We start from the raw sequence: 22,480 nt of genomic DNA on the forward strand, positions 1-22,480 counted from the left end.
TAAGCTTGTAGTTCTAAAGTGAAACAATATAATGAAAAGGAGGGGGATACTTTGGCAAGAGATCAGATGAGCTGAGAGTTAAATACAGTTAAGTTGGAGGTCTCTTTGCCCTCTGTTATGATGTTCTTGCCACTTTCAGGTGTAAAACAGGATTACTTCCCAAAGAAACACAGAATACTTTTGACCAATGATCATACGGGTGCTGCATTTTTTAGTCTTCCTGGATCATTGATTTGATACACTGATGTTCTGCCTTGAAAGGCCTTGACTTTTGCTGTAACATGTGCTTTTCCACAGAACTCCTAAGCATATTTTATGATGAAAAAGGAAAGGAAACAGGGCCGTAAAATTGTCTACAAACTCTGCAAGCAGCACAGATCCATGGCATAAAGAATATGAGAGAACCACACCTAAGTTTCTGCTGGTTACTCCCAAATCTCACAGTGTTTGACTGCTCCTACTGAAAGTTATAGTCTACATCTCAAAAGTTACCATAACTTTGATCTGTTAAAAGACAGCTGTTAACAGATGGCTGTCTTTTACAAAATTACTTTTTATGAACACGGTTTTCATTGACAGAAACCTTACCCCATATTCACAGCACAGCTTCATTTGTACTGAGATTTATTTACTAAAGAGGCCTATAGATAGATAGATAGATAGATAGATAGATAGACAGATAGATAGATAGATAGATAGACAGATAGATAGATAGATAGATAGATAGATAGATAGATAGATAGATAGATAGATAGATAGATAGATACTCCTTTTTCTTTTCTCCTTTTCTCCTTCACCACCATCCTTCACCACTCTCAGCTGGAACATTGGAGAGGTTTTTCCTTTGTTTTCTCTCTCTCTCTTTCAGAGAATAAAACACGTCTCCGCGTCTTGGAGCCAATTTATTCGGTGCAAATAGCACATGAGAGACAGCGCATTTTCCAGGCCTGCACGGATGAGCGAGCACGGACCAGTCGGGTCCGGTGACTAATTCCCATCATAAACCCCACACAAGTTCGGCGGGCGAGTCCGACTCGTTTCATTCCTCCGTATTACCGTGCAGCCAGTGCCGCAGCGGGGAGATAATCGGGCGGAGGGAGCAGTTACACTGAGTCGACAGAGGGAGAGAGAGGGAAGGGGAGAGAGAGGGGCTGGCAGCACATGATCACACGGGCTGTATCCAGTCACTCATCTACTGGAGCGTTCATAATTGCGGTGGCGTCCACATATGGGAATACAACGGGGCGAGATTGTGATCGCACCTGATTCTGGAGGACACCGTGCGGGGAAAAGGTGGCAAAATCCGGGGGACTTTGCCTGAACCAACCGAGAGAAAGACTGAAAGAGGGAGAGAGAAAGAGAAAGAGCGGCAGCCCCAAACACCATCCGGTAGGTGAGCGTTGATTGATGTGCCCGGACTGCCAATATGCTTTTCATCAACCGATAGGTGCAGAAAAATCACCTCAGAAGTGCTTCACCGCGCTGTAGCCCAACAAGTATCTCCTTTTTTCCCTACCAATATTCATGGCACGGTTCAAGAAACAATTAGGTCTGTCTGTGAGACAAAACATTCGACTCTTCCCAAATGCCAGGGCAAATGATTGAGGATGCGGCTGTCAGTGAATAGCTGGCAGTCTGATGTGAGGATTGGGGTTCGGTTCGCAGGCCCACCATGGGTAAAAAAAAAAAAAAAAAATCTTACAAAAGCAGAGACAGAATAAAAGCTTCAGGGATTAGGCACCGATTGGCTTCATGCAAAAGCATCAACATCGTGAAGCTGCTTTTCAATTTCTATATTTCAAATGTTCACATGCAGTCTATAATTCTGTAATTATTCAATTGTTTAATCAGATAACTATTACTAGTTGTGTAGTTTGTGCTACTGCTGCAAAACAGTACTTTAAAAGCTGTATTATGTACTCAATTAGGACAGAGCAGCCTTTTATCTCCCTGTTCTTCCTGGTGTTGATTAATCAAGAACTTGATCAGGTAAGTTTCAGAAGCCCCACCCTGCCAGATTTCCATTTACTGATAAAGTCTTGTGGACAGAATTACTGCGCTTATAATGCCTGCAATAGCCCCCCCCCCCCCCCCCCCCCCCCCCCCCCCCGCCATTTTTCCCATTAAATTGTCATTAAGGTTGTAAAACAGCTTAAACCAACACAGCATGAAGCAAATCTAAACCATGAGATTTTTTTTTTATTCAAGGTTGTACATTGCAGCCTATTGCTAACTTCAACCATTATGTAGCTATCTATATTTCCAAACAGAAGACCAAGAAAGGTTTTGCTTCAGAGGAAAACCAGCTGCTGTAAATGGATAGACGGGATTTAACTGCCAGGACAGACTTGTTGTGACTATGAAGCTTAAAATATTATTTAATATTTAATATTAATAATTTAATATTTTATTAAATAATATTTCGGTCTGTTTAGGGTTGTCCTGTGAATACCAGCCCAATAAGGCGGTGGTATCAGGACAAAATCAAAAGGGTGAGCCAAGCTCTGACATTATTGAACAGCAAAACTCTGCACACACACAGAATGAATTCACACAATTTCTTAAAATACAAGAATTTATTAACAAAAATAAGTCAACTCAAGTTCAAACGTCTTTCAATCAACAAACTCTTTACTATGCTAAAACAATCCAACTAACTACCAAGCAGAATTAAAGAATAACGAAGACTAATGGGCTCTGTACAATATAAACAAGTTGATTAAAGATGATTGAAAACCATGACTGAAGGAGTGATGCAACATTACCATGCAATGTTTATGTTTGAGAACCAAGGATTATCTTGAAGAATCTGGAAGTGAAGTGAAGTTAGTCTTGGAACCAACTTAGGCAATAATCAGCAAACGTTTAGACAACCCTTCACAATGCAAGATCAGATAAAATATTATTTTAATAAAATAATGTTTTAAAGAATGATCTGCTGAATAAAACCAACCTTCTGGATAACTCATTCTAAACGATGTCTCATTAGCTGCCATTACTTATTAAAATAATATTCAAAGAAATATTATTAAAGGAAATGGTAAAATATTTAAGGAAATATTTTGGAAAAGAGCCAAATCTTTCTGGAGATTAATGGGCTTAATGGTGTTTACTCAGTTATCAAGTTTAGTAAAATAATTTTTAGGGACTATTATTTACTGGATTGAAAACTAACACCCTTTCTGGTTAAATATTCTTTAGCAGCAAGCACGTGTGCTAAGACATTTTCATCACATCCATTCTACAGCTTTAAAGTCCTTCCATGATCAGGTTATTCTCTACATATGCCCTATGAATAATAGTTGCTGTGCACTACTGTTGAGCTGGCTGAAAGAATGCATTTTTCCCTGCTTACAAGAAACACATTTTGCTGGTTGAACATATTTCCAGTCACGAAACACACGGATGGTCATGATTTATCACTCTCTCTCAGGCATAGCTGTTTAACGAGCTACGGGCAGCATGTCTGACTGCAAGCTGACTCCCTGTGCAGATAGCCTGTGTAATTAACCAGGTAATATCAGCTAATTAATAGAGCTGTTGAACTAGATTCATTTAAATAGCATTAATATACATGTAATAATAAATAAATCATATTATTTGGCAGCAGTAGGAATAGCTGTTGCTTTTTCTGTTGACATGAAATCAATTAGCTACCTTTTGAATGTTTTGTGCATGGTGGCGCAGTTGCCTTGTGGCAAGAAGGTCCTGGGTTCAAATCCCAGCATCGGGTCTTTCTTTATGGAATTTGCATGTTCTCCCCCATGCATCTGTATTATCTCTCCAGGTACTCCAGCTTGCTCCAACATTCCAAAACCATGACTTAGGTGAACTGGTCTCTCCAAATAGCACTTCAGTCTGACTGTGTGCAGGCATGGTTGTTTGTCCTGTGTGTCTCTGTGATAGAGTGGTGACCTATCCAGAGTGTACCCCGCCTCTCGCCCAGTGACTGCTGGAGATAGGCACCCGCCCTCCCTACATGGGCAAGCGGTGTAGCCAATGGAGTATGGATCCACCATGAGAAAATCTCATTTCAGCCTGTTATTAACTCAAACCATTGTTTAGCAATATATATTTTTTTGTAGCATTGTATTTTTATGGATTATTGAGATTAATACTCATAGAACATGCATAATTTATTGTTATATATTACTTTTTCAAAACTTTGTATTTCACCTTGTTTCCATTTATTTGGATTTTAATTCATGTTTTTGCCAGTTGATTCTTATAAAGTATGATAGATTAGAAGCCCTGATCAATCAAAAATATCTCTAGATGGACCTTCTGCTGATAGATAATATATATTGAAGTCATAAAAGCACATTTCCTTACCTTAGACAATGAGTCAAATACAGACAATTATGCAGAATTCTCGGTTTTCAAAGTGGTTATAAAGCATCCATGAAATAGGGACAAATAGATAAAACAACCAAAACTCCAAAGGTATGAAATGGCAATGGGGTAAAATGACCAACACCCACTGGGACAGCTTGAACTGCATCTTTGTAAACACCTCTGACAAATCCAAAATATGACTTGGAATATTTGATCCTAATAGAGGATCCTGATAGAGGAATGATGAAGATGAAGATGATCAACACCACCTGCTTCATATTTCAGCTCTCTTAAAAAGTCCCTGGACTTAAAAGGAGAGGAAAACAAAACCAGGGCTCACATGAATGAGGAGAGGCTAGAGACACGCCTGATGTAATAGCTTGATCTAACCTGTGCTCGTAGCACTTGATAGACAAACAGATGGCATCTCAAAAGGAATTCATCTTGTGAATGTGGGAAGAGGTATTCTTGGATCGGCTGCCCTCTGGCTCGCTGGCAGCGAGGCCTGCGTCTGGCAGCAGTCATGGCAGCAGTGTTGAATGGCCTCGCTGATTACATTGCACAGTCATATGACTTCCATTCACCTTTAAAAAAAATACAGAAAAATCCTATAGGATCTCTAGCTGTGCTGCTGAAGGTTGCTGAACTGATTTGCATTTCTCCATCGTACATCAATAGGTGCGAGCTACTGGGATTTGCAAATGCATGAGCAGCCTCGGCACAATGCAGCCTCTTCCAGTGCTATTAGATGTTTAACTATTAACATGGTTATTGAATGGTAAGGTTTATTTCCAGACAGAGCAGGCCCAGTGTGTTGTGGGCAGAGTCTTTGTGTGAAGTGTTGTGTTTGATGTTTGTTCATTTAAAGTGGTCAGCAGTTATAAGCGAACGCTGTTTACAACACTGAGGACACCAATTCACTGGAAGAGAACAAATTTTTGGTTGTTGTTCAAATATAAGTTATATATTTTACTTTCTACACTCTTAAAAACTGGTGGGTAAAAAAAACCCTAACCCAATTTAGGTTATTTTGCTGACTCAGTCCCTGGTTCATATGGACCCATCTAACCCTGGGCTGATTTACCACAACAGGGTTGAACTTATGGTTTGAATCTTTACATTGGGTTATTTTTAGCCTAAACATGGGTTAAAATACCTAATGTCTAATGTTAAGGCTACCAAAGAGTGAGTTGAATAGAGTTAACCAGAACTTGGATTAATAAACTGTAACGTTAAAGCAAAATCAGCCAGAACCCAAAACGCACCCAAACAAGAGGGCGGTTCACCAAAAGTTTTATTACAAAAATAATAGGGTAGAAAGGGCTCCACAGGGTGTGGTCAAACTGGTAGGCCAGGAATGGAGGGTCCACAGGGGGCCGGAATCCAGCTGGGGAGGGTGGGGGGAATGGACAACGGGAGGTCTTGGGGCTAAGGGGATAAACAGACGACAGGGACAAAATCCACCAACCAGATGCTGAGTTGTGAAACAATCCGGGGTAATGCACGGGAGGGTCTCAGGCAATGAAAGTCCAGTAATCAGAAGACTGAGTCAGAGACAGGCAGGTTTCAGCAACGGGAGGTCAGAACTCTTCCAAACAGCAGAAGGACTTGGCAAAAATCTGTGGTCAAAAAACAGGCAGGATCAGAAAACCAGAAAACTCCTTTGGAACATGAAACAAGGCTTGAAAGCGGTGACTGGGGCAACAGACGATCTCGCACTGAGCTGGTGACGAGCAGCTGTTTAAATAGGGAGCAGCCCAGTGCAGGTGACGGTAATGAGTAATCAGCACAGTCAAGGTAGAGCTGAAGGGCTGTAATCGGGACATAAACATAATATCTGCACCCTCCAGTGGAAACCCAAGGTTTTAAAACACAAACCAACCACACAGAACACAATCACCACAGATTCCTGACAATACCCCCCCTCAATGACTGCCATCTGGCGGTCCAGACGATCCTGAAGGAAGCGAGTACACATAGTCCGAGATCAAGGAGGGATCCAAAATAAAAGAACGGGGCATACAAGATCGGTCCTCAGGACCGTAGCCCTCCCAGTCGACGAGATACTGCCAAACCCGACCTCGTTGACAGGAGTCCATGATCCGTCGGACCAAATAAACAGGGTGCCTCTCATTGTCCCAGGCGGGTGGAGGGTGCTCGGATGGAGTGCATAATCTGCTGGAATGGACTGGTTTTATCTGGGAAACATGGAACGTGGGATGGATGCGCATGTCGTCTGGATGATGAAGGCGAACAGCTGTGGGACTGATGGCAGGATCCATCTCATAGGGACCGCTGAACCTGGGGGAGAGTTTCGTAGATATGAACTTTAAAGGCATGTCACGTGAAGATAGCCAAACCTTTTGTCCGGGGGTATATTATGGAGCAGGGGTTCTTCTGCGGCCGGCAAATTCTTAGTTTTATTTCAAGGTGCGGTTTAATGGGTTGGAAGTGTTGGACCAGATCTTCTTGCAGCGGCGGATGTGCTGTTGTAACAGATATTTCTTTTTCATCTGTGGGACCCAGAGGAGGTTGGTAACTATGGGAGACCTCAAAAGGAGAATGACCAGTAGCAGTGATGGTTTGGAGACGGGTAGTCCTCTGACAAAGTCTATGGCGATATGAGACCAGGGTCGAGAGGGTATGGTGAGGGGTTGGAGCAGTCCTCAAGGAGCTTTATTAGTCGCCATATTTCTTGTGCAGATGGAACAGGTGAGAATATATTTTTTGACGTCTTTATGTAAATTAGGCCACCAGAATCCTCTATTGAGGAGAGCTATCATGCCACTGGTACCAGGATGACATGAGAATTTAGCTGTGTGGATCCAGTGAATACAGCTGTCTGGCTCTGTCCTGGAGTCGGGTTTTAGATTGCTGGGCCTGCCTGATGGTCTCCTCGATTTCCCAGGACAGATCATCGATGACAGCTGGGGGGAAGAATTGAGTATGGGGTCTTGTCATGTTCATCGGACCAGAACTGACAAGAGAGGGCATTTAGCTTGATGTTTTTGGATCCTGGACGGTAGGGAATAGAGAAGTTAAAGCGAGAAAAGAACAGAGAAAATTTGCAAATCCTAACAATCTCTGTAATTGTTTGTGTGTGTGGGGGGTAAGCCAGTTAACCACTGCGTCTGTTTTTTCTGGATCGATGTGAACCTGTCTGCCCTCAAAGATGTAACCCAGTTACAGATGGTTGGTAGAACTAACATTTTTCAGCCTTGACATATAATCGGTTCTCTAGGAGACGTTGGAGGACTTGTCGGACATGTTTGTTGTCATCAATGAGGATCTTGGAGTAGATCAGGATGTCATCTAGGTAGAAAAACGTTTAGAGGTTAATAAAATAACGGAGAACATCATTTACAAGGACTTGAAAAATGGCAGGGGTGTTGGTGAGTCCAAATGGCATGATGAGGTATTCAAAATGTCCTACGGGAGTTCTGAAAGTTGTCTTTCACTCATCTCCCTAGCCTATGCGGTCCAAGTGATAGGCATTAGAGCAAAGAACAAAATGTACTCATGATGATTTCCTAAAATAACCGAATAACACATTTGCAAGAAAACTTAAAATAAATATAGCTTCTTAACCTCTCTGTATTGACTTTATGACAAATTAATCATACTCAGAAGTCAGATTTTCTGAGTTCCTAGTCGAAGAAAACCCCCAAAAACGCTCCCTGAATTCGGAAATTCAACTGGGAATGTAGAAGTTCACCAATCAACCCCAAGTTCCGTATCCAAAATGAAAATATTGCACATTCGGTACACTAAATTACAATAAAGATTGTGATTCAATACATTGCATCATAATATAGCTTAAGTGTGAGGAATTTAGGCTCTGCATGCCACAAATATATTTAGACAAGAGGATGGACTCAAACTGGTGTAAAATATCTATTTGTGAACATGTTTCTTTTGTGTTTAAATGCATAAGATTGAGAGAAATATTTTGACATTGGCTTGTATTGCTAATAGTAGCTAGCACTAAAATAAACAGCATATCCCAAAGTTTTCTGAATCGCAACTAGAACATGCACTACTCAGGTGTGATGTGACTCCCAGCGATAAGCTCCCCTTCTGCAACAAGTCGACACAGCAATAGAAGAATAGATGCCGCATTAGAGTCAGGATTGTACATCATTATCGCCATGTTGTGAGTGGCAATTTTGTTGAAACACACCACTCCTTAAATAATTAATTGACTAAAGAAAACAGCTTAACAAAGAACAGTTTATTTATTATAACTAAAACTGAATTAAATTTTTGGTTTGGTGTAGGAGTACAGTATCTGACAAAAGTGAGTAAACCCTCCACATTTTTGTAAATTTTTTACTATATCTTTTCATATGACAACCTTAAAGATGTGACACTTTCATACAATGTAAAGTAGTCAATGTACAGCTTGTATAACAAAACAAGCAAATTTGCTGTCCCCTCAAAATAACTCCCACACAGACATTAATGTCTAAACTGCTGCCAACAAAAGTAAGTCAAACCCTGAGTGAAAATATCCAAATTGTTTCCAAATTGTCAGTATTTTTTGTGGCCACCATTTTTTTCCAGCGTTGCCGTTACTCTCTTGGGCATGGAGCTCACGATATCTCCCCAGGTTGCCACTGGAGTCCTCTTCCACTCCTCCACGACAACATCATAGAGCTGGTGGATGTTGGAGACCTTGCGCTCCTCTACCTTACGTTTGAGGATGCCCCACAGATGTTCAGTGGTTTAGGCCTGGAGACATGCTTGATTAGTCCAGCACCTTTACCCTCAGTTTCTCCCACCACTATACATGACTATAGGTAAGACACATTTGTCTTTGTACCTCTTATCTGGTTGCCACTACACACATGCCTGACACCATCTGAACTAAATAAGTTTATCTTGGTGCCGTCATGGATCCAGTAATCCGTGTCTAAGGTTTTCTTGTCTTCAGCAAACTTCGTTGTCCATCATCTATAGAAGAGGCTTCTTTCTTGAACGACAGCCTTGAAGACCAATTTGATGCTCCACCCCCCACCTTTTAACCTCTGCAGCAATGCTGGCAGCACTCTACATACATCTACTCTCAAAAGACAACCTCTGGATATAATGCTGAGAACCTGCACTCAACTTCTTTGGTAGAACATAGCAAGGCCTGTTCTAAGTGCAACCTGTCATGGTCAACCACTGAATGGTCTTGGCCACCGTGCTGCAGCTCAGTTTCAAGGTGTCTTCTTTATAGCCTAGGCAGTCTTTTTTTTCAGAACCTCAGAAAGTGTTTTGGCCATGAGGTTCCTTCCAGTTGAACTTCCAGTGACCATTATGAGAGAGTGTGAGAGCAATAACACCAAATACAACACATCTGCTACCCATTTATAGCTGAGACCTTGTAACAGTAACAGGTGAACTGACACCGGGGAGGGAAAATGGCTAATTAGGCACAATTTGAACATTTTCATTTAGGGGTGTACTCATTTTTGTTGCCTTTGCTTTAGACATTAATGGCTGTGTGGTGTTTCATATCTCCAATATTGTCCTATGAAATAATATAATAAAATATTTACAAAAACGAGAGGGGTGTTGTCACTTTTGTGAGAAACTGTAAATTTAGGTGTATTTAAAGCACTAATAAACGTTCCTGTATTATTTTTCTAAGTCAACATACTTGTCTCTTACAGTATTGTTGATATTATATAAGAAAGTAAACTTACAAAGGCCTTGCACTGGAAGAACAGGCATGCAGCAGAGGAAACACCGAGCACGTAAACAGGCAGGCAAACAGGAGAATCCAGCAGTAAGTAACGAAAACCAGTGAGTTTAAATACAGAGGCAGGTTGGAAAAATGACTGATGAACCAGAAGAGCTAATCAGATGAGATGTAGAGCAGCTGTGGGCCGCAGAACGCAGAGCAACTGTAGGAGGGAGACTAATTAACACAGATGACAGGAAATTTACTCTAGATGGATCGAGAACACAAAAGCACAAAATAGTAAACTAATAAGGAAAACACCTAACAATAACAATCATAGCGAAAAAAAACTACAAACTTATTAGCACAGCTTAGCAATAAAAAATTATACTGCAGAATTGACCATCTTTACATTTCTTATTTCATCCTGTGAAATAAAAAGGTTCACTAAAGGTTCACTGAAGTCTGATCAGGGCATTGCGTGGTTCAAAATGGTGCTCTCTGATGAATGTTAAGGCTTCTTGTAGTTGATTATCTAATTTAAAACAGTAGCTCAAGAATTGGCCCAATTTTTGTCTAAAACTACAGAACTTGTGTGGAAACAGCAAAAACACATCAATTGTGATTAAAGAAATACTCCAGATTTTTTTGTGTTCAGCCATTAGTTCTAGCTACAAAATATTTTTAAAGGTTCAAGTATCGATGTGCTTGGCTAATCACTTTTATACAGCTAAAGAAAAATTGTAGAAACAGTGTATACTGGCAGGCACACAATGTTTTTGGTCTGCAGCTTATGCAATAAGCAGGGTAATGTGTAGGGAGCCGTTTATAATTGCATTTGGCCTTCAGGCTTACTTTCAGTAATGACCAGTGCTGTAAGAGTACCTCACTTGGCAACCTGTAGCAGATCAGAGGCCTGCGTTGTTGATGCCAGTGATAAGCTTGTCTTAAATCATAAGTGGTCGTTTCAGTCAACCGTGAAAGCGAGGTAGCATTACTGGCTGTTATTTGATGTATTGATGATGTTGAATGATTGGCAGATCATTTTGTCCTGATCTCTGACAGATTAGCCCCAACACATCACACAACAGTGACATGACAACTGTTCAAATCAGGGTAGGGAGATGATGCATGGAAGATATTGCAACAGGCAGATGAGAATTTAAGTAAGCAAGATCAAGTGAGAGATCAGCTGGATTCATATCAGCAACATCACAGCTCCGGACCTTATCCTCATTTAGTGTTGCTTTGTTTTCCCCGTCACATCCTGCTCTGTGTTGCTGCAAAGCAGCCTTACAGAATTGAATGAAAGTGTCGCTCGGCGAGTGGCTGCTAGCAGCCCTGAGTGTCAGTGCTTTCTGCTCACATGGGGGACTGTGCGGACTTCCTGTCTATAAAACGCAACAGCATCGCCATTATATTCACGACAGCACAGTCATTAGAGGAATGACAGCCTTCCCGGGATCCATTGTTGCTACTGACGGTGAAAAATTGACGATTGCAGTGTGTGTGCTGTGCAGCAGGTGGAAACCTTTTAGAAGAGACTTAAGGTGGACAAAGTATCAGTAATTAAAAAGAATGCAGAATTGACAGATTTTGCTATAAAGTTTCTATAATCAAAATTGATTCGTATTGTTAATTGCAAAAATTAGTAATTTCTGCTGTATTATTTGCAGCAACATAGTGGTAATATAAGGCAGTGTATATAAAATGCACAAGATGTAACTGAAACACAAAACAGAGAAACATATTTAAATGACAGATTGTAAAGAATGTAAATTATATTTTATAGCACCTTGATAAAATTATGAGGTTCTTCACACTAACCTATGTACATTTTGGGCAAACTGCAAATGAAGATGAGGAGAAGTTTTAGTGAGGCGTGTAAAAACTGAATTACAATCATATAAGTGGGAGGAAATAAAATGATGATTTACTATCAAATCTATGGGACCAAGCTATCCATAACACAGATAAGAACCTTTGTTTTATTCTCATTTAGCTGAAGAAAATCATTAGACAACCAGACTATACTGTATTTTAAACAATTCTGTGTGACTGAAAATGCCAGAAATACTAGTGTTAAAGTAGCCAGAAGCTAAATATTATAAGCATAGCTGTAATAGAAAATATGATCCAATGATGTTAAAAGATTGTGTAAAGGAAGCAAATATAGCACAAATAAAATAAACCCAAGAACATAACCCAGTAGACCTTCATGCTTTAGAGCAACTGAAGATTATTTAGAATTGGATTTTACCACAGAAACAATGAAATTGTGTTTTGTTTGACTCGACACTTGCACATTTACCTGGTATCTGCTATTTACATTAGATCCTAAAATTAAAAAAATATCTGTTTTAATTTATTGCATTTGAGCATGCATTGTCCATTTTATTTTCTAAAAGCTCAAATGCTTTCCTGTGGAAGACTAGCTTTTGAATCAGCTTTTTCCCGTCTTAAGAATGTCACCCCTGCCAAACATACTAGTTTTAAAAGTGTTGTTTTTTATATTGGAATGCTTTTTGTACAGTTTGTTTTTCTGCTGTCTAAATGAAACCCATGTTTGAGTCACACTCCCCTTGCAGCAGCATAAGTAGGAACACAGACCATGTAATTTTTATTGAAAGCATTTGGAAGTGAAGGAACGGAGGGAAAGGTAAAGGAGGTTTTTCACCTGTGGTGGTGGTACAGACCTGCACTAAGCCGGTAAATTAATTAGTTGAACATTTGCACTCTAATCAGAACATTAAAGTGGTGCTTAAAATGTAAAATTCAAAGATCAGTTTCTTAATAAGATACCTTAAAGGTAAAAAAAATACTGTCTTAGTGACAGAACGCGCCTCTCGCTATACATCTGCACAACTCAGTTATATCACATCTCCAGTCACAAAATTCATTTCACTGTAATCTTGTTGTAAATTCTTTTATTCTGCTGATAAATCACCATTAACCTAATCCACATGTAAATTAGGGCGTCGCCTCGGCTTTTTTGTGTGACTTTTCGAGCAGCCATTAGCGTATTTCATTGGGGGAGAGTTGGCAACACTTGCTTTTGTGGATTTATCCAGACATTTATTGTAAACTTCCCGCCGCCCTGCGCGGCTGAAGCCCGAGTTTTATGAGCACTGTTTATCTGGCAGGGTGGGGATGACAGGATCAGCACATGCTCCTCAAACCGAAATGCTTCCAAGGCAAATAAAATCTGAAGGGGGATGAAAACATTACCAGTTGTCCTGTAATTGCTGCTGATTCTTGTTATGTTGATTGCAAAATATGTCAACTGTGATTTAGTAATGAGGCATTATACCAGGGAGTTAGTACTTTCAGTTTTACCATAAATATGTAAAATAAAAATATCTTTGCCCAGCTGATGCATTTCATTATTTGAAATGAATATCATGAGTATTAGGGTATTTATCTTCTGTTAGGTATCTTATACAATTATATTAATAACCTAAAAATGCAAATTTATCCACCTTTGTAATGAGGAATAGATTTGATTCTCTATTTTTGAGTTCTATATGTGGAAAAACTGAATGCCTTTACTGTCTGTGTTCCTTATATTGTTGGCAGATACAATTTTCTCTATTTGAAACGGCCAAGGCAGCTGTTTGTAAAGATCGATGGTGACATTGGAGCGGGGTGGCACATCATTCAATTTAGGCCTCCATTTCCAAGCTCGGTTACTCATACACCAGGGGTTAGCTGGAATGCATCTCAGTAAGGGTTCTGTGGAAGGATTGCGGAGGAGCACAATTAAAAGAAAGATGTTGTTATTTGGTTTCAACATAAATTGTGGTCTAACACCAGATTAGGAACATCTTCTAAGACTCCTATGTTCCAGAAACCAATACTATGCTCTTTTTATTTGAACATGACTTTAAAAAGCCAGATAGTCACAACTATAACCTTTATGTTTCTGTGTTTGCAAAAAAAAAAGATGTTCATGGCTGAGTTTTTGTGACTGAATAATGACATGGATAATACATTTTTTTCATTGCAACAAGGACTTCCATTCAATGAAACCCAGGTCATCTTTCTTGTTTCTCCTTTATGCTAAGCCACCATCATCATACATCATACATTAGTCCAGAACATGCGGATCAAATATTGGATTTAACGTCACCCTTTGGGACTCAGTGGAAGCAGTGGAAGGTGTTCAGTTGCTTACAATTTAATAACATATCTAAAAGAAAGGTTTGAATTCTGAGTCTATTTTCTTTCCATCCCATCTGATTCCATCTTGTTCAAGGGGATATTAATGGTATTCTTGACTGAACTTCACCCTGAATATGTTTTCTTTTTTTTTTTCATTGGCTGTTTAGAAAAGTTGAAGCACACTGATCATTTAATTCGGATCTGTAAAAGTAAAAAATAATAGTTTTTGGTTGAAATACACATTTTTACAGTTTAATTACATTTTAAAAGAGCGAAAGTTTTGTTTGTACCGGAGTGACCAGGAACTAATAAACCACAGCAAATCCCACCACTAAATGTTATGTTTAAAATATATATATATTAACAGACAAGTAAAAGTGAAGTGTTGAACTGGTTAACTTTTAGCAAAATATAGCAGTTAAAGTATTTAATATATATCTTTTGTAAGTCAGTACTTGCTTCCTAGAGGCGGTTGTGTGGAACCACAAGGGGGCGCTTCCCCCCCTTCTCTTTTTCTTTCTCTTCTTCGGTTTTTATTCTTTTTCGATGTTTTTGAGAGAGCTAGATAAGTTGTGTTGCGGTGCTAACGCACAATTTATCTGTCCTGTATGAGGAGCTTTAATAAAGAGACTGTGTGGAACCTCCTCGGCGTGCTGTGCCGAATTCTTTGGATTAAGGAGGTGGATAATAGTTACTGGCTCTCTCCAACCTCGCACCGCATCATTACATTTGGTTGGCGCCCGAACATATCTTTGGACCTTCCCTCCGGACTACTGTTTTTTCTTCGGACTTAAAAGTGACTTTCTTCCAGTTTTGTGGATGTCGATGTACATACAGTTACTACGGAGGTCCCTTCATGAGCAGTGTCGGAGTTCACGTGAGCTACCCTTGCCTGCATTTTATTGGACTCCATGGTGAGCTGTCCCTGTCAGATATTATTGTTCCCATGTGCTGTACATATGCTAATCTGCTGAGCAGGAGATATACTCGAATGACAAGGCCACAATATATTTGTTGTTCATGGAGGACCTGGATGAGCTTTTGAGATTGTTTTTCAATAGACACGTGGACTATTTTGTTGGTCTTTGTCTTTTTGCACGGCAGAGAGAGAGAAAAAAAAGGAAAGAATCATCATCAAGCCGTTTGCTTTGCTTAACGTTCCGTATTTGGACATTTAATCTCCTATAAACTATCTTTTATACAGCATTATTTTTGAACAACACTGGTGTTTCCCAAAATAAGTTTTTCTGCTTGTGCAATTTTTGTACTGTGGGTCTATACCATTTTTGGATGCTTCCAAAAGAGTTGGAACGATAAGATGGCATTAGAACCTGATATTCCTATTTTTGACTCTATCATGGCCATTGACACACTTCAATCTGTGGCACAGCATCACAGAGATTCAGCCCTCCGACAGGAGGTGAAAGAATTAAAAGACGATGTCAAACAACTAAAAGATGTCCTTCAGAACACTTTGACCCTGCAGCGGAAAATGATGGATCATCTAGACAGAATAAACTCCTGTGGGTCGGGAGACCGCCCTACACAACAGCCTCTAGTGGCCACCTCGACATCATATGTGCCCCCTGGGGAGATTGGGGGGAGACGATCAACTAACACGTGCCTTTATCCTGGAACTCAAGAGGCCCAACATAGCTCTTTTCTACAGCCTCATTCAACTGAATTGACTAACTGCACTAGGGTGATTGCTGCTGCACTACATCACGCTAAACTGGAACCCCCAGTATTTGCTGGAGATGGTTAAGTGCATGCAGAAGAGTGGTTGCAGGCTGTGTCAACATACATGACCACTCTGAATTTGACTGATATACAAATTCTGAATGAGTTGCCGCATTTTCTACAAAAAGAGCCAAGTAAGTGATTTAAGGCCCTCAGTTCACACATCAGTTCATGGACACACCTCTGCCAACTTTTCAGGACAGTTTTTCTGCCCACTGACAACCAAGAAAGAATCCTTAGAGGCATACTCGACCGCGTCCAGACAGCTGATGAACCCCTCCTGACATTCGTATTCATATGCTGTGTGAGTTCAACAAGTTAAGGAGCCCACCACCTGAAAGGGAGCGTATTCAAATAATATGTAAACATTCACTTGAAAAATACAGAGTGGCGCTGTATGTTGAGGGCCCATGAATTACATGCAGTGCTGGGAACTGATAGTCACCAGGACCTTCCAAAGACACACTGGAAGCAACAGAGAGCTGAGCCACAATGTTATAAATGCTCACGCCCTGGATATACATCTAAAACTTGTCCCTGCTGTAACCAAGACAGCATTAATAGACATATGTCAAGCTCAGTCTCATAATGAACTCCATCCTGCTACCTCTATGGACAAACCTGAAACTGGGATAGGAAATCGAGACATCAGCCCGACAGCAGACTCTGTACCCCCAAGGCCGTCGGAAAACTTCAAGGGGGGTAGAACGTTTTGTTGAGGCAATCCTCCCTTCAGACGTTAACTGAACCTCACCTTTCTACAAATGAGTTCCACATTCTTGGACATGTGGAGGACAAAGACTCTACAGCTCCCTGGAACACTCCATTTACAGTGCCTTGCGAAAGTATTCGGCCGCCTTGAACTTTTCAACCTCTTGCCACATTTCAGGCTTCAAACATAAAGATATAAAATTATAATTTTTTGTTAAGAATCAACAACAAGTGGGACACAATCGTGAAGTGGAATGAAATTTATTGGATGTGTCAAACTTTTTTAACAAATAAAAAACTGAAAAGTGGGGCGTGCAATATTATTCGGCCCCCTTGCGTTAATACTTTGTAGCGCCACCCTTTGCTGCAATTACAGCTGCAAGTCTCTTGGGGTTTGTCTCTATCAGTTTTACACATCGAGAGACTGAAATTCTTGCCCATTCTTCCTTGCAAAACAGCTCGAGCTCAGTGAGGTTGGATGGAGAGCGTTCGTGAACAGCAGTCTTCAGCTCTTTCCACAGATTCTCGATTGGATTCAGGTCTGGACTTTGACTTGGCCATTCCAACACCTGGATACGTTTATTTGTGAATCATTCCATTGTAGATTTGGCTTTATGTTTTGGATCATTGTCTTGTTGGAAGATAAATCTCCCTCCCAGTCTCTGGTCTCTTGCAGACTCCAACAGGTTTTCTTCCAGAATGGTCCTGTATTTGGCCCCATCCATCTTCCCATCAATTTTGACCATCTTCCCTGTCCCTCCTGATGAAAAGCAGGCCCAAACCATGATACTGCCACCACTGTGTTTGACAGCGGGGATGGTGTGTTCAGGGTGATGAGCTGTGCTGCTTTTACGCCAAACATATCGTTTTGCATTGTGGCCAAACAGTTCGTTTTTGGTTTCATCTGACCAGAGCACCTTCTTCCACATGTTTGGTGTGTCTCCCAGGTGGCTTGTGGCAAACTTTAAACGAGACCTTTTATGGATATCTTTGAGAAATGGCTTTCTTCTTGCCACTCTTCCATAAAGGTCAGATTTGTGCAGTGTACGACTGATTGTTGTCCTATGGACAGACTCTCCCACCTCAGCTGTAGATCTCTGCCGTTCATCCAGAGTGATTATGGGCCTCTTGGCTGCATCTCTGATCAGTCTTCTCCTTGTTCCAGATGAAAGTTTAGAGGGACGGCCGGGTCTTGGTAGATTTGTAGTGGTCAGATACTCCTTCCATTTCAATATGATTGCTTGCACAGTGCTCCTTGGGATGTTTAAAGCTTGGGAAATCGTTTTGTATCCAAATCCGGCTTTAAACCTCTCCACAACAGTATCTCGGACCTGCCTGGTGTGTTCCTTGGTCTTCATGATGCTCTCTGCGCTTTGAACAGAACCCTGAGACTATCACAGAGCAGGTGCATTTATACGGAGACTTGATTACACACAGGTGGATTCTATTTATCATCATCAGTCATTTGGGACAACATTGGATCATTCAGAGATCCTCACTGAACTTCTGGAGTGAGTTTGCTGAACTGAAAGTAAAGGGGCCGAATAATATTGTACACCCCACTTTTCAGTTTTTTATTTGTTAAACAAGTTTGACACATCCAAGTGGGACACGATTGTGTCCCAGTTGTTGTTGATTCTTCACAAAAAATTAGAATTTTATATCTTTATGTTTGAAGCCTGAAATGTGGCAAGAGGTTGACCAGTTCAAGGGGGCCGAGTACTTTTGCAAGGCACTGTAAAACTAAGCTGAACTTTAATGGAACCTGCATCGAGGCGACCCTGGACACAGGCGCATCGCTTTCGGCTGTACGTGCTGATCTCATTAAAGTAAATGGAGTTTGTCCACAAAAAACACATCAGTGGCAGGGGCCTCCAGTGAATCTAGCTGGCAATGCTCCTTGCCTTTCTGATGGTGTGACTTGGCTGACTATTGGCTTTATGAATAAGCGCTTCTATCAGCGTTTCACAATCATCTATTGTAAATATGAATCTGAGAATATTATTTAATATTTAATATTAATATTTTAATATTAATATTTTAACATTTTACCAAATAATATTTCGGTCTGTTAAGGATTGTCCTGTGAATACCAGCCCAGTAAGGCGATGGTATTAGGACAGAATAGAAAGGTGTGAGACGAGCTCTGGCATTATTGAACAGCATAAACTCTGCACATATATGGAATGAATTCACACAATTTCTTAAAATACAAGAATTTATTAACAAAAATAAGTCAACTCAAAGTCAAACATATTTCAATTAACAAACTCTTTACTATGCTAAAACAATTCAACTAAACTACAAAGCAGAATTAAAGAATAATGAAGACTAATGGGCTATGTACAATATAAACAAGTTGATTAAAGATGATTGGAAATCATGACCAAAAAGAGTGATGCAACATTACCAGGCAATGTTTATGTTTGAGAACCAAGGATTATCTTGAAGAATCTGGAAATGAAGTTAAGTTAGTCTTGGAACTAACTTAGGCAATAATCAGCAAAAGTTTAGACAACCATTCATAATGCAAGATCAGATAAAATATTATTTTAATAAAATAATGTTTTAAATAATGATCTGCTGAATAAAACCAACCTCCTGGATGACTAATTCTCAACGGTGTCTAATTAACTGCCTTTATTTATTAAAATTATATTTGAAGAAATATTATTGAGTATTTTGGAAAAGAGCCAAATCTTTCTGGAGAAATGGGGCTTAATGGTGTTTACTTAGTTATCAACTCTAGCAAATGATGTTCAGGGACTATTATTCACTAGCTTGAAAACCAACAACCTTTCTGTTGACTAGCCTTAATGCTAGCACACGTGTTCTTACCGGCTGGTCGTTGGGCTAACAAAAAAGCTAGCTAAAGTGCTAAGCTAGAAGATAGCTTAGCGCCAGAATCAACACATACCTTTAAAATACCAGGGTTACAATGCATAAGCGCGGACGGCGCGTTATGAGCAATGTTCTGGTTGAAACCATCCTTTAAATAAAGTTTATCTTAGCTTTAAAACATACAAAGAACACAGAACCGGCGCGTGCCGTAGCTAGCCTACTAGCGCTAAAGATAGCCAGGTTCCACAAAACAAACTTCATAATATGAAAATGTTTAGATCATTTCATGTTAAACCTATCTGTTAATCTGCCCAAACCCAACCTCTGACCATGGTGAGTAAACGTTGTCCAAGGGCGATGAATTTCGAATAAACGTCCACAGTCAACAAGCGGTTGGTTTTCAGCTAACCTCTGCGTTCGCTCTGTGAGCAATAGCGTTAGCTCCGGAGGGCTGGGCGGCTGTTCGGTACCATAACACGGTGGTGCAAGCCGTAGTCCGTCCTTGCGGCTCGGCTTGTAGAAACAGCTTCTCCACCGGGATCTCTCCTCGATACAGTTTTGCTTCTGTGGGGCCTCGAAGAGAAAATGTAAGCAACTCTTACACCTTAATTTCCCCGTTCATGAATGAAAATACCGGATACACAGACAGTATTTCATTCTACTTAACTTTGCATATGATCGATGATCGTATGGCTTTGGATCCAGTTGAATTTGTATTTTTGCCAGCAAAAGACATCAGCGCGCTTTCCTCTCCTATCCGGTTCCTATGGAAGGCTGCGTGGAAGAGAAAGACTTGTGGAAAGGTGGGGGCTTTTATTTGGGTAATGGCGCCACAGGAAGTCCGCAGTTACCCCCTTTCCTGGCTGTGCTGGAAGAAGGTCAATGCACTTTATTTTGAAAAGTTCCAGGAAAGTATGTACTGGAGTTCGTTCGTTCGTTCGTCGTCTTCCGCTTATCCAGGACCGGGTCGCGGGGGCAGCAGACTCAGCAGAGACGCCCAGACGTCCCTCTCTCCAGACACCTCCTCCAGTTCCTCCAGGGGGAGCCCAAGGCGTTCCCAGGCCAGCCGAGAGACATAGTCCCTCCAGCGTGTCCTGGGCCGTCCCCTGGGCCTCCTCCCGGTGGGACGTGCCTGGAACACCTCCCGAGGAAGGCGTCCAGGAGGCATCCGGTATAGATGCCCGAGCCACCTCAACTGGCTCCTCTCGAGGTGGAGGAGCAGCGGCTCTACTCCGAGCCCCTCCCGGATGGCCGAGCTCCTCACCCTATCTCTAAGGGAGTGCCCGGCCACCTTACGGAGGAAGCTCATTTCAGCCGCTTGTATCCGTGATCTCGTTCTTTCGGTCATGACCCAAAGTTCATGGCCATAGGTGAGGGTAGGAACGTAGACCGACCAGTAAATTGAGAGCTTTGCTTTTCGGCTCAGCTCTCTCTTCACCACAATGGACCGGCACAGCGCCCCCATTACTGTGGCAGCTGCACCGATCCGTCTGTTGATCTCCCGCTCCATTCTTCCCTCACTCGTGAACAAGACCCCGAGATACTTAAACTCCTCCACTTGAGGCAGGAACTCCCCTCCAACCTGAAGAGGACAAGCCACCCTTTTCCGGTCGAGTACCATGGCCTCGGACTTGGAGGAGCTGATCCTCATCCCAGCCGCTTCACACTCGGCTGCGAACCGCCACAGCGCATGCTGTAGGTCTTGGCTAGAGGGGGCCAGCAGGACCACGTCATCCGCAAAAAGAAGAGACGAAATCCACTGGTCCCCAAACCAGACCCCCTCCGGCCCTTGGCTGCGTCTAGAAATCCTGTCCATAAAAGTTATGAACAGGACCGGCGACAAAGGGCAGCCCTGCCGGAGTCCAACATGCACTGGGAACAGGTCCGACTTAGTGCCGGCAATGCGGACCAAACTCCTGCTCCGCTCGTACAGGGACCGGATGGCCCCTAATAAAGGGCCCCCGATTCCATACTCCTGGAGCACCCCCCACAGGGCATCACGAGGGACACAGTCGAATGCCTTCTCCAGGTCCACAAAACACATGTGAACCGGTTGGGCAAACTCCCATGAACCCTCGAGCACCCTGTAGAGGGTATAGAGCTGGTCCAGTGTTCCACGGCTGGGACGAAAACCACACTGTTCCTCCTGAAGCCGAGGTTCGACTATCGGTCGGACTCTCCTCTCCAATACCCTGGCGTAGGCCTTACCAGGGAGGCTGAGGAGTGTGATCCCCCTGTAGTTGGAACAAACCCTCCGGTCCCCCTTCTTATAAAGGGGGACCACCACCCCCGTCTGCCAGTCCAGAGGCACTGTCCCCGACCGCCACGCAATGTTGAAGAGGCGTGTCAACCATGACAGCCCTACAACATCCAGAGACTTGAGGTACTCAGGGCGGATCTCATCCACCCCCGAAGCCTTGCCACCGCGGAGCTTTTTAACCACCTCGGTGACTTCAGCCTGGGTGATGAAAGAGTCCAACCCCGAGTCCCCAGCCTCTGTTTCCACCACGGAATGCGTGATGGCAGGATTGAGGAGATCCTCGAAGTACTCCTTCCACCGCCCGATAATGTCCTCAGTCGAGGTCAGCAGTCTCCCGCCCCCACTATAAACAGTGTTGGCAGAGCACTGCTTCCCCCTCCTGAGGCGTCGGACGGTTTGCCAGAATCGCTTCGAGGCCAACCGGTAGTCCTTCTCCATGGCCTCACCGAACTCTTCCCAGGCCCGAGTTTTTGCCTCTGCCACAGCCCGTACTGGAGTTTTAGTGTTGAAACCCATGGCTGTGGTCCCAACACATCCAAAACCTGTCTTCTCCTTTCATCTTAGGGATGGATTTTATGATGAGAGCCTCTGTAACTATCCATATACTGACACGGTCTGTTTTTATTGATGACAGTGCCTGTCCTGTAATGGATGAGTATGAGGACCACACTCTGGAACAGTTTCCGGTTGAACAAACTCTTATGTCTCTGGACATTTTGTCAGACACCATAGAGTCAAAGGTGGCTGAGGCTGGCCTTAAAGAT

The 22,480-nt window shown here is 42.0% G+C and overlaps 1 protein-coding gene across 3 annotated transcripts in view; it reads left to right on the plus strand.

The window, feature by feature from the left end:
- The first annotated feature begins 933 nt into the window (after window positions 1–933).
- flrt1a (fibronectin leucine rich transmembrane protein 1a) overlaps window positions 934–22,480 on the plus strand; it is an 89,903-nt gene continuing 68,356 nt past the window's right edge. For 2 of the 3 annotated variants that reach the window (XR_007040178.1, XM_047378436.1), the window contains exon 1: window positions 934–1,389. The gene's annotated coding sequence lies outside the window, so the exon portion shown is untranslated. Of the gene's footprint in view, window positions 1,394–22,480 lie in introns of all 3 variants that reach the window. The other variant, XM_047378437.1, reaches the window with a different exon arrangement.

The sequence above is a fragment of the Girardinichthys multiradiatus genome, chromosome 11, assembly GCF_021462225.1.
Source record: "Girardinichthys multiradiatus isolate DD_20200921_A chromosome 11, DD_fGirMul_XY1, whole genome shotgun sequence".
NCBI lineage: Eukaryota > Metazoa > Chordata > Actinopteri > Cyprinodontiformes > Goodeidae > Girardinichthys > Girardinichthys multiradiatus.